Consider the following 13,255-nt stretch of genomic DNA (forward strand, 5'->3'; position numbering starts at 1 on the left):
GGCAGTTTCAAGAAAGGTGCTAAAGGTGAATACAAGTTTGTGCTTTAAGGAGAAAATCTGTATGTTTTTTGTGTTATGAGGCGGGATCGGTACAATCTACGTAGACATTCTGACACCAAACACGGAGCTAAGTATGCACAAGTTAGCCTTCAAGAAAAACAAGAAATAGTCCAATAATTAAAAGTCTGTTTTTGAAGCAGTGCTGAAGGTGTGCGCTGACCAGGCACACACTTTTAAAAATGTCACTTTATCAGGAAATACACAGTTACACGGAGTTACACAGACACGTAATATTTGCAACTTGAATAACTAATAAATGCAGAAACAGTTATTTAACAAGTTTAAAAGTAGTTACATTTATTTTACATGACATTCATCCTGCCGCACAGTTACATCTGGCCCTTGATGGTGGCCATTTTGCTGATGTGGCCCTCGGTGAAAATGAATTTGACGCCTCTGTTCTACATGATCATGGTGTTTTTATTCCACTATTTCATCCCTAAATCAAGATATAAACATTAATAACAGACCATCCAGTCATCTTCTTTCCCCGAGGTCGCTCCTACTATCTTAGAAACGGATGTGATTGACAATATCGCCAAGTGCCTTCCCCCTGTCAAACCAACAACCAACCCAAACTCCTGATTGCTTTTTTAGTTGCTACGATGCACACGCTTAAATGTCCTGGATCCAAATTAGCCGCTATCAGTGCTAGCCTCAGTTGACAGTGTTTCTATGCATTTATAGTGGTTGCCATCTGGGTGGAGAAATGCTAGGCCAGTCCAATTTAAGATCCTTTTGTAAAGTTTTCTTGTCCTTTAAAGCCGACAGTCTGGCAAATCTTTAACAGATTGACTCCGAAAGAATTTGTTCAAAGTTGCACAAAAAGTATCTCAAAGTACCACCTTACAGAGACACAACTTACAGAGTTTTCCTCCATTGTACACAATAACAGCTCAATACTCGACGTGGGCGTGGATGCATTGGGTATTTTCCACTGGGAATGCTCCACTGTATAGTTTGTGTAGTGATATGTGAGTGAAAGTTGGATAAGTTGAAACATTAATTGATCTAGTTTAGTCTTTATTGGAGGCTTGACTTGGTTTGGGGTTGTATTCAAGCAAAATTCTTCTTTTCGCAGTATAAACATATTGTATACGCAGCTCTTGAGGTCAAAATGAGATCACTGTTCTTTCTACATCTAATTATAAAGAGTCTTATTGTCTGCTAGCACGCTAATTGTTACTTTAATTGTAACTTTACTGTCACAATAAGCTAGATAGATAAATACTTTATTAATCCCCAGACCAGGGAAATTCATTTGTCCAGCAGCAAAAACAGAGACATAACATAAATTGCACACAGGTATAAAATCACAAACAGTACAAAGATAATAAAGTGTACCCGATTAACAAGAGCTGTTATACAGTCTTATAGCAGCAGGAATGGCTGATCTACAGAACCTCTCAGTTCTACAGTGCAGCGAGAGAAGCCTGGTACTGTGGCTGCTTCTCTGAGCTGACACAGTCTCGTGCAGCAGGTGTCTGCTGTTGTTGAGGATGGTCTGCATCAGACTCCTCATCCTCTTCTCCACCAGCTCCCCTACAGAGTCCACCCTCCCACCCATCACGACAAACACTTTCTGATTAGCTTATCAAGCCTGTTACGGTCCCGCACAGTACATGCTGTTTCTCCAGCACACCACTCCAAAAAACACAGTACTGGCTACAACAGAATGATAAAAAATATGCAGAAACTCATTACAGACATCAAAAGATTTAAGCTTCCTAACAAAGAAGAGTCTCTGCTCTTGACTCTGAAAGTTGTGAGAAGTACTTATAAAATGCATTGCGGTGAATAATACAACACAGTCTATGGGGGATGCACGTCTAGGTTACTCCAACATGTCCACACCGTGTTTTAAGCGTTCACATAATTATGCAAACCTGAGTTGAGCTCCATAAATGAAGCTAGTATCTGTTGCTAGCATGGTGATTAGCTATGTTGACTGCATTTTGGACATACGCAGCGTTAGCAGCAGGTTTGATTAACCGTGTTGCTAAGCGCCTGCCCTTGCCAAACCAGAGCTGCGGACGGGAGTGGGCGTGTTCGTTCAACAAGCTCACTCTGGATTGGCTCTTTGGTTGCTATGATACTCACGTCTGGATTTACAAATATGGAACTCGGTGCTGGGTTAGCTGACACGACCACCTGCCTCGATTGGGTTTATTTAGCTCACATGTGTCAAACTCAAGGCCCAGGGGCCAAATGTGGCTCGCCATGTCATTTTATGTGGCCCATGAGATGGTAAATTAAGGCTTGACTGTCATTTTAAAATAAGTCTATACTGCTTTAATGTGTGCATTGACAATAAACTAATGAGATTATTTGCAAATAATCATCCCAAATTGTTCAGGACGAGGAAAATTGTCAGCGTGGAAGGCAGTTTCAAGAAAGGTGCTAAAGGTGAATACAAGTTTGTGCTTTAAGGAGAAAATCTGTATGTTTTTTGTGTTATGAGACGAGGTCAGTACAATCTACGTAAACGTTTTGACACCAAACACGGAGCTAAGTCTGCTAAAGTTAGCCTTCAAGAAAAACAAGAAATAGTCCAATAATTAAAAGGCTGTTTTTGAAGCAGTGCTGAAGGTGTGCGCTGACCAGACACACACTTTTAAAAATGTCAGTTTATCAGGAAATACACAGTTACACGGAGTTACACAGAAACGTAATATTTGCAACTTGAATAACTAATAAATACAGAAACAGTCATTTAACAAGTTTAAAAGTAGTTACGTTTATTTTACATGACATTCATCCTGCCGCACAGTTACATCTGGCCCTTGATGGCCCATTTTGCTGATGTGACCCTCGGTGAAAATGAGTTCGACACCTCTGATCTAACTGAACTAGACTCTCCGCTAAAGTGCTTCACCATTTTCTTCAAACACTGTAATGGCTGCGTCGCTACATATTGGAGGCTTATATGGATTGTGTCTTTTCCGTTGCCTGTTGTGAATAAAGCCTGTTCTTGTGTGAATCCTTCAGTGTTTAACAGAACAATAGACCAGCGACAGATGAGAGTGACGACAATGGAGTCGCAGACAGGAAGTGAGAGGAGTCCCGAAGGAAAGCACTTCACAGGGTCAGGCATTGTTATAGCACGAGTCATTCTCATTAAAGCAGAACACAACAGCAGATATTATAATGCACTTCAGCCCAGGAGAACAGAATATTGTTATAATCAGATTGTGATAGAAATGCCTGACCTTTGGAGAAGTAGGCAGACAGAAATAGAAATAATAAAACATAAGACTGCTCCTTTTGCTAGTATTATTAAATCTGACTGACAAAAAAATATTAAAAGACAATGAAAAATATGGGCTTGTTAAAGGTGCCCTAACTTTTCAAGCGGAGGGAACATTTCCACAAAGAATTACTTGTCTTCTTGGAAACTACTACCAATGCTACTCCCGTGGCATTAAATCTATTTGCCATGGAAACAAGGTGAGTTTTAATGAAGAAGAAGTTTATTTACTAACACTACAGGACCTGAAGACATTGTGATAGTATTGTTCATTCCAATCTAGTCCGGTCCGGCTATGCTTCCATTGTAGGGAGTATTATACCTCTGATGTGATAGGCCAAGATAACAAGGACAGAGCATAGACTGTATAAAGAAGTGGACTAAGGAAGTTTGATGTCACCCACAGCGTTCAGCTTAAGTCAAATGAAGCTCATCGAGGCGAGCAGTTATACCAGCGAATTTGAAGTTACATATTTGGAATTCCGACTGCGACAGCAACCAAAAGAGCCAATCTGTAACTAAGCTGTTGAAGGTAACGTCCCCTGATTTTCTCTATCAACATCCATTCTAATTAGATGATTGAAAACAGCAAAAGCCAAATAAATTGTACATCATAGCGGAGCAAATAGCATTTTAGATCAAGATTAGTTTGATAATACACTCATGAATACAGTAGCAAATCCGACACCATGATCATAATAAAAAATACTTTGGTACTTTTGACAACTCTAGTCAAAATTGCTAACATATCTCAAGTTTTGTCTCAATAGCATCATCCTGACCTGCTCCCCCTTTTAACGCTCTTCTGTGAGTCACATAATCATCATAAGGAGTTAGACATTGTTTTATTTATTATTCTTCATTGATACAAAACTTTGGGCACACTTTCTACTTTATTTCCATGATTATTTACATTCTAGATTGTCACTGAAGGGATCAAAACTGTAAATGAACACATATGGAATAAAGAAATGAAGAGTTGTAAAAAATCATCTTTTTGTAGGTTTTAATTATTTTTATTTTTATTTTTAAAACACAATGTCATGATTCACGTGTTTCTGCTCCTTGGTTTGCCTCCTGTGTGCTCCTTGTTCTTATTGGAAATTTCTTTTCAATCTGATTGTTGTATTAATGTGAAATTTGTCATAATAAAGTGTTTGTGTTTTCACAGTTTTGTCTTGTGTATTTTCTATGAACTTATAATGAAATCAAAGCTTCATCTGCCTCATAACAACACATTCTTTAATATCATTCACTTACTGCAATAAGTACCAGTACTAGTACCAGTACTTATTAGTGCAAGTATCACTTCTTGTACACTATAACTACCACTGTAAGTACCACCGTAATTACCAGTCAAGTATCTACTAACTACCACAGTAAGTCCTGGTAAGTCCCGAACCGTATTTTAAAGTGCCACCTAGATTTTTTAAAGTAACCACTTTTTGTTTTTATCACTGTTTCCACTCTTGGCATTTCTTGACCCTGACAAGGCACAGCTGAAGAGAAAACCATTTCAGAGACTTCATCAAGAAGCTCATCGAGAGAAAGACAAGGGTTTACAGCGCTGTCGACCAAGCAAAGGGTGGCCATTTTGAGCATTTGAATATGAAACACAGAAAAATATTTAGCTCAGTTATTCTGTATATCGTTCATCATATATTTCATGTCATCTGTATGTTTATAAAATGTAGAAAGTTGTAATCAGAAAGAAAAAAACACTGAATAAGACGGCGTGTCCAAACATTTGATTGGTAGTGTATATGTCTACCAAATGCACACAAGCAAAAAACTTTAAATGTGTGAAATTAACATCAATATGAGCGACATGGGCCTCTTATAAAACAAGCAAAGTAAAGTTTACTGCAGTCAGGCTGTGAGTCCACGGGGCTGTATCTGCTTCTTGTTCCAGAGGCGCACACTGTTTAAACTTTAATCACTTCCACACAAACTGCTGCTAATAGAGGCACTCAATATGCACTTTAATGAGACCCTCTGGCCCTCACTATTATGTCCCACTCGCTGCTTCTGCATTCTCCAAAATGTCCAAATGGAGACAACGTTCGGAGCTGTCAGCCACGCGTTCGCAGGTCTTTCCTTCCTGCTGCTGTCAGACTGTACAATGAACACTGTTAACACTGAACATGTGTCATTCAACCACACCTATGTGCACTAAGTCACTTTACGAAGATGTTACATTAGAGTCTATTTTTAGTTTAATTTTAAGTCTATTTTAAGTCTATTTTAATCTATTTATCTATTATCTTGTTTTATTGCATGTACCATTTTCCTTCTGTTCTTTAACTGTGCGGTGCAATACTGGAATTTCCCCACTGTGGGACTAATAAAGGCATATCTTATCTTATCTTATCATGGAAACTTTTCGTGTTATTATATCGTTTCATTTTGAGTGTCTTTGTGGAGTGACAGGGATGTGATGGAGGCGGGGTGAGATGTTAAAGTCTTCCTTTGTTAAAGTGAGACTAAACATCTAAAGTCCTCCCTCAATCACATTTCAAATAGAGCTGCTAAACTGGGAAATACTTGGAGGACGAAAGAAAAGAGTCTTGGGGTGTAAGAACAGTGTGATTGGTCTAACAGGTATCCACAAATCAAACTCCGCCCCTGCAGCCAGGTGTTTAACTAAGAAAAATACACTGTCTGGCCAAAAAAAAGAGTCACCACCTGGATTTAACTAAGCAAATAGGTACAAATTTCCTACAGTTGGTCCGGTCTAGGTTCAGCAGAATGAGGTCAGCTGACACCTGAATATACTGAATGACCAGGTTATTCCATCAATGGATTTTTTCTTCCCTGATGACACGGGCGTATTCCAAGATGACAATGCCAGGATTCATCGGGCTCAAATTGTGACAGAGTGATTCAGGGAGCATCATTTTCACACATGGATTGTCCACCACAGAGTCCAGACCTTAAACCCATTGAGAATCTTTGGGATGTGCTGGAGAAGCTTTGTGCAGCGTCAGACTCGACCAGCATCAATGCAACATCTTGGTGAAAAATTAATGCAACACTGGATGGAAATAAATCTTGTGACATTGCAGAAGCGAAATCGAAACAATGCCACAGCGAATGTGTGACGTAATCAAAGCTAAAGACAAAGCAACGAAATATCAGTGTGTAACCTTTTTTTTTTTTTGGTGGTGGTGGTGGTGACTTTTTTTTTGTGGCCAGGCAGTGTATTAACTTGCTTTGACAAAATGGCTTTCAGACATTCTTTCACAGTCTAAAAATATAAACAATTTCTTGCTAAATGTTAAATATTTGTCAGCTAGACTAGAGTGGGTTCATATTAGGCCAAAAGGTCGTGGAACATGGAAAATTAATGCGACGCTGGATGGAAATAAATCTTGTGACATTGCCGAAACTTCTTGAATGCGTGCCGTAATCAAAGCTAAAGGCGGAACAACGAAATATTAGAGCGTGTGACCTTTTTTTTTTTGGCAGTGTAACTAGGAACAGTAAATGGTCACTTTTTTTATTTACCCGCTTCAGGTCACTCAAAGCACTTTACATCGAGGAAACACTCACCCATTCACGCACACATTCATCCACCGGGTTAACCCTATAGCGTCGTATTCTATCGTCGCCGATAGACTCGCGGTTGCGGATTTTCCATTACCGTAACTCCGCAACCAATTGTGCGATGGTGTAAATTCAAACGGCATCTCAAAGCAGAGGCACGGCGCTCTTTAAATATGTTGCTGTCATTACGGTAATGTGCTTACGTTGCCCTTCAAAGATGACGAATCAAAGCGCAGATGCCGTTGGGATTTTACCAGTCAATTATTCGATGCGTCAAAGAAAAAATACGGATGGACGTGAAAAAACCGAGGTAGTTGTGTGAAAAAATGCTAAATGGCTAAATAACAATAAAAGTCTAGGCGAGCTACACTGGTCTATTGTGTGCTCAGGCTTTAAAGGGTTAAGTGTCTTGCCCAAGGACACAACAAGAGCATTCACCTGTGGGAGCTGGATTCGCGCCAACCTTTGGATCAGCGGACAAACCGTCGACCAACTGAGCTACTAAAATGATGCTCTAAAAACAAAATATATACAGATTTGGCGTTTTTGTTCCACTTTGTCTCGCCCTCCAAAGACCCACTTACCCAAGAGTTTAATGATTCGAGGAGTTTTTAAACGTGTTAGAAACTTGACACAGTTAGCCTCTGATCCAAAAAGAACATAGATATGGAGCGTGTGCTGTTGGTTTTGGTTTACTCTCCTGCTTTTACTTAGTATTTATAAAACAGACGGCCCCAGCTGCAGCTTAAGCGCCAAGGAATTATTCTCAGGGTTTAATTCATCGTGCGGAGACATTATGGATTCAGTAGCCTCGCTCAGAGTTAAATGAGCCGAACTAAAGCCTTGGTTCGATGAATATTCTCGTGCTCTGAGGCGTGCCTGCAGTCAGACGGAGAGGCAATGGGAAAAGGATCATCTGCAAGACTCGTCAGACATGTCTGCAGAGATATCGGAGAGAACTTAAACTGACAAATCAAAGTTCTGTCCAGTGTTGTCTGAACTAACAACTTGCAGCAGAAATTGTTGAAACGTCCCAACTCCCACCTCGTTTTGTGTTTTTAAAGAGGTCTGCGCACTCGAGTCCTGGCTAGTCGATCTGTTTAATGCATCTTTAATACCAGAGTGCGTCCCAAATGCTCTCGAGTGGTGCGTGGAACAATAATCTTGAGCTCACATTATTGTCAAAGATACTGTCAAGACATTTCGAACTGGTCTTTTATTTCTAAGGCGTTGGTGAAAGATGTTTTGGACCAGTTTCAGCCACATGTGGACGAGCATAAAATCGTTGTAAAGTGTCCGAACTGTCTGTTTTTAGAGGTAAACACAGCGTGAGACTGCACTTTTAAAGCAGACTTATTGTGCTTGTGTCTCCTAGTTACATCCCTGGATCATTGTGTTATAGTTTGCATGTTTTAAATCGCAATATTCATCTAAAACAAGCTCATAAAAGAAAGGTCAGCTGACTTCTGTGTTAGAAAACTGAGGTGTCCAATGAGAGCTGACGTCACCGTAAACGTCATCACAATAAAGAACCGTGTAGCTGTCGACACCGCTGATGGATAGGTGTCGATAAAGCGAACAAGCAGCAGATTTTCGTTCATTCGTAACTCTGCCAAATCCTCTGCGTATCACCGATTAAGATAAAATTGGAGAACAAAGTGAGTAGAGAGTGAAAACGGGTTGATCGGCAAAAGGTCGTCTTGAAAATAAGCGATTAAAACTGCTCACATATGCACGAATCACGCCAAATATGACTTTGACAGTGTAAATGGTGAAGGGAAACAACTACAACATGATGAAAAGCTCTGAAAAGTCAAAAAGATACAGTTTAAAAGTTTGAACCTCAAATTCTGACCCACCTGTACTAGTTTTACACATCAGTTTTTGATGTCGTGGACCATTTTATTCTTTTAGAGCAGCATTTGAGCATCATGGACACAACACTAAAATGGTTTCAGTCCTATTTGACCGATAGAACCTTTTCTATCTGGATAGGGTCACACTTAGTAACTATTTAATTAATATGTTAAATAGTACAAATGTCAACTAAGGTTTTAATTACGTAGTTACTAATCCTGTGGTGTCATTTATTTTTATTGGTCTAATCATAGTTATTGTGTAATTTAGACAAGCTTTGGCCCTTGTTGTCATTTTGCTACGTAACACTCATGGAAATACCTCAGATTATGTCACATCTGCTGCACATGTCCAACCAGGAAGTACAATTATAAAAAAAGAAGAAAAAAAAGAAAATTGAAATCTGAAATATAAATGCATAAAGTTGAATTAAATAAACTACTTTTTAGTAAAATGAGTCTAACCTGTCATATGCACTTTAAAGAGGGGTTATTTTACTTCTATGGGGTGTTAAGTCACACCTCTTTCAGGGCACCATCACAAAACAATCAGTGTGCATCCTGCTAATTAAACTACTGCACATCGCATCAGGTTTGTGAAGTTGTATACAGAGATTTGTCAAGTGGGAGCGTGGATGACGAGGGTGTGTGGGCTTAACATTGGACAGAGTCTTACATCTAACTGTAAGCAGGGTTTGAAAAGAGCCACTAAAATACTCAAACATGCATGGATCTAAAACCTCTTCAGGAAGATTTTTCACAAGGGAACAACGTAACAGTTTTGCATAATACTCCCTCTTTAAGTTGTTCCTCGTGCTTCTTAGGCTTAAAAGGCAACACTCGATGAGCTTCAGGTTATCCGAGAAACCTCCGCCTCTGCAGAGCTAAAACAGAGCTAATAAAAACACCTGCAATGAAATATATGATAGATAGACATTTAATGCCATTGTGTGGAATATTCCAGCCAAAGCAATAGCCGTAAAACTCCATAAAGACAAGCAGGTAGCAGACCCCCCAACAGAAAACTTTATATCAGAAAAAAAATTGTATTTAATAAAAAAAATAAAAAAATTAAATTAAATAAAAAATTTAATTAAATTACATTAAATAAAAAAAAACAAATAAAATAAATAAAAAATAAAATAAAAAATTTAATTTAATTTAAAAAATTAAATTAAATTAAAAAATTAAATTAAAAAATCGATTTAAATAAAAAAAATAATAAAATAAAAAATAATAAAATAAAAAATAAATTTAATTAAATACAAAAAATAAATAAATAAATAAATAAATTAAAAATAAAATAAAATTGAATATTTTTTTTAATTAAAAATACAATAAAATACAATACAATACAATACAATACATTTGATTGAGAGGAGACAAGACGTGATGTAGGGAGTCGGGACCAAACTGATACCCTTAAAATAAAGAGATATATAATTCTGGATTTGTCAGTCAGAGTTCTGTAAAGCCAATCCCTTACAGATCATGTTGGGGTTTTTTGTGTGTTTTTTTTTAATTTGTCGAGTCCGGTTTTGCTGTCTTTTTGAGCAGTACTTTTGAGAACAAACTAAATATGTCAGGAGCAACGCCTCACCAGCCGATTTACCGAACATAATCTCCACAATACAATAATGCAGACGATGCCGCATACATAGTCCCCGGGAAAGATTATTGGCAGAATAAAATTTAAGACCCACATCAATGTCTAGATCATACGAACCAAAGGTCACATGCCGAGCCAGCACTTCTTTAAGAGAGAGTATTATGCAAAAATCGATTTTTTTTAGATTTCTACCATGTTATAATGTTGTTCCCTCATCAAAAACAAGCCAGGCCACAATACAATTTTATTTTTTTTTCTCTCCAAGTTCCTGGTGTCCCCATATGACGTCATTAAACTGCCACTTAATGGTGACAGAAGAGTTTAACACATTATAGATTAGATCCAAGATGGACTTTGTTAAAGGCTTGTGTCTTCCTGCTCCTGTCTGCAGCTCTTCACATGAGACACATTGTTCCAAGAGGCACAATTGCTGTTTCTCATTTTGTTTTTACTCAGGAAAAATGTTGCTGTGTTCAGGCACTTAATAAATACTTTTTGCAAATCATTATTCACATGTAATTTTATTTTGTTTTATCAAAATCACTAAAACTTTATATTTGGACATCATTTTTCTCATAATGTAAAAAGATAATTATTTATTTTACACTCATCGGGTCTCAATAAGCCCAAATAACAAAGAGAAATGAATAAAGCAGTCACGGGTCTTGTCACAGTCCTGCGGGTTTCCTTGTTTATACCCAGTCTAGCTTCATTTCCCAGCCTGTCCCAGTCCTTTGTTCGCTGCCTCCCTGTTTTCCCTGCACCTGAAGTTCATTGCTAATCAGAAGTGTAGCCTTTATGTTCTCCCTGTGTTCAGTTTGTGTTGCTGGATTGTCTTTTGCTCTTTTCATTTGTTCATCTAGAAGACACGCAGGCTCTGTACTGCAAATAAACCTGATGTATTCACTGGGACAAGGAGTTTGGCTGTGTTCTGAGTTAAAATGTCGCTCTTGTCGTTTCAGTATTTTAGCGAACTCTCTTGGGCTCTATTCAAACCCGCCTTACAGTTAACTCCAAGATTGTATGTAATGCTCAGCCCACAACGTCACACACGCTTCCAGACATTTCCATAAATCTACAAAAACAAGATACAAAACTGTGCACAGCAATTTGACACAGCAAAACTGATGTGATGTACAGTAGTCAAAGCGCCAAACGTGAAAGTGAAGCTTATAAAACATGTTAATACGTTGTTTTCAGTGAATATAGCATTTTCAAACCAATAAAAGGTAACACAGAGATCTAAATTTGTTACGTCTTAGCAGTTAATACCCCATAGAAGTAAAATACTCCCTCTTTCATAGACTTCCTGTTGGATGTGTTCCCGTTCCCAACACAACTTCAGTGCAAAGTTTTAAGTCACGACAAAGACTTCAAACAGTTATAGAACTTTTTATTCAAGCCAACAAACTTAAATGTATTCAGTGACATTTGGAAGCCAAGGAGATGTATGATAATTGTAATTTCTGACGTCACGGGCTAAAAGATAGTTTGGTTAGTTTAGTTCTACGTTTACGGCTCCGTCTCACTCGTCACGGAGCAACACTTCAACAATTTAATACTATGACTACGATATTATACACCTCCCTCCTCCTGATGTTACGCTCTGTGCTGACAGCATCCTTCTCTCTCCTTCTGGTATTTACTTATTATTCAAAAATGTGAATACATAAATGTTTGAAAAGTTTGGATTTAAGCTGCTCGTGTCTACTGAAAAAGTTCTTAGGGGCCCTTAGGTTGACAAAATTGGAAGATATCTCATTGTTTTGGTCATTCACATCCACGTGACAAGTTATTTCATAAGTATCTACAGCAGATGACAGTAATAAAGCCAAAATATTACAGTATTTGGCTTTATTACTAGTTATATTACCCAAAGTATTACTCTACTTTGGGTAATATAAATGGTTTACACTGTGGTGGAAGAAGTACTCAGTTTTGTTACTGTAAATAAAATACTAAAGTAAAAGTAAATGTATCACATGAAAAAATGTACGCAAGTAAAAGTATGAAAGTATCTGTTTAATGCGTACAGTACTTTTTGGAAATATTAAAGAGTTAGAAGTATTTTGTGCAGATTTTCAGATCTAATCAAGCTTCAAATTAACAGATTTTGATAAAGATTTGTGCTGAATTTTGTTAAACAGAAACAAAGGAATGGATTTAACTGTTTTTATTTGTATATTTTTGTTTGCTCAAAACACGAACATGTTAAAAAATAAACCCTCAGCCTTTTCAGCGAGTCTCAGACAATAATGAAAAATACGTCTTTTGATAATTTTAATAATTTTTACTCTTATTCAAACTGTAGTGGAGTAAACAGTCCGGATACCTGCTCTCAAATGTAGTTAAGTAAAGTATCGACTCCAGTAAGTATCCACTTTAAAAATTAAGTACAGATACGTAAATTTTATATGTGAGTACAGATCTTTACTACTTTTGCTTAGTTATATTCTGCCATTGAATTTACAATACATACATCCATTTTCTTCCACTAATCCGGGTCCAGGTCTGGGCAGCAGTCGAAGCAGCAACTCCCAGACTTCCCTCACCCCAGACACATCCTCCAACTCCTCTGGTGGGACCCCAAGGAGTTCCCAGGCCAACTGAGAGACACAGTCCCGCCAGCGTGTCCTAGGTCTTAGTACATGCCCGGAAGATGAAAAAAAAAACATAAAAATGACATGATTTAAAGCTAACAAAAAGTCTAGCATGCAATTGTTAGGACATTGTAAATAATAACATGTTTTTATAGTTTTCTGGCAGGCGAACGTCAAAAATCACACTCTAAGATCCTAGTTTTAGTGACATTAGTCCTTGGCGTTTAATCCCATCTTTCAATGTCCCAAGTCAATGAGGTGCCGGGAACAGAAGCCAGTGCCATGTTTCATCTTTAGTGCATAATTATTCTTTATATTAACCACAGATATGTCACAT

This window comes from Periophthalmus magnuspinnatus, chromosome 19, assembly GCF_009829125.3.
Source record: "Periophthalmus magnuspinnatus isolate fPerMag1 chromosome 19, fPerMag1.2.pri, whole genome shotgun sequence".
NCBI lineage: Eukaryota > Metazoa > Chordata > Actinopteri > Gobiiformes > Gobiidae > Periophthalmus > Periophthalmus magnuspinnatus.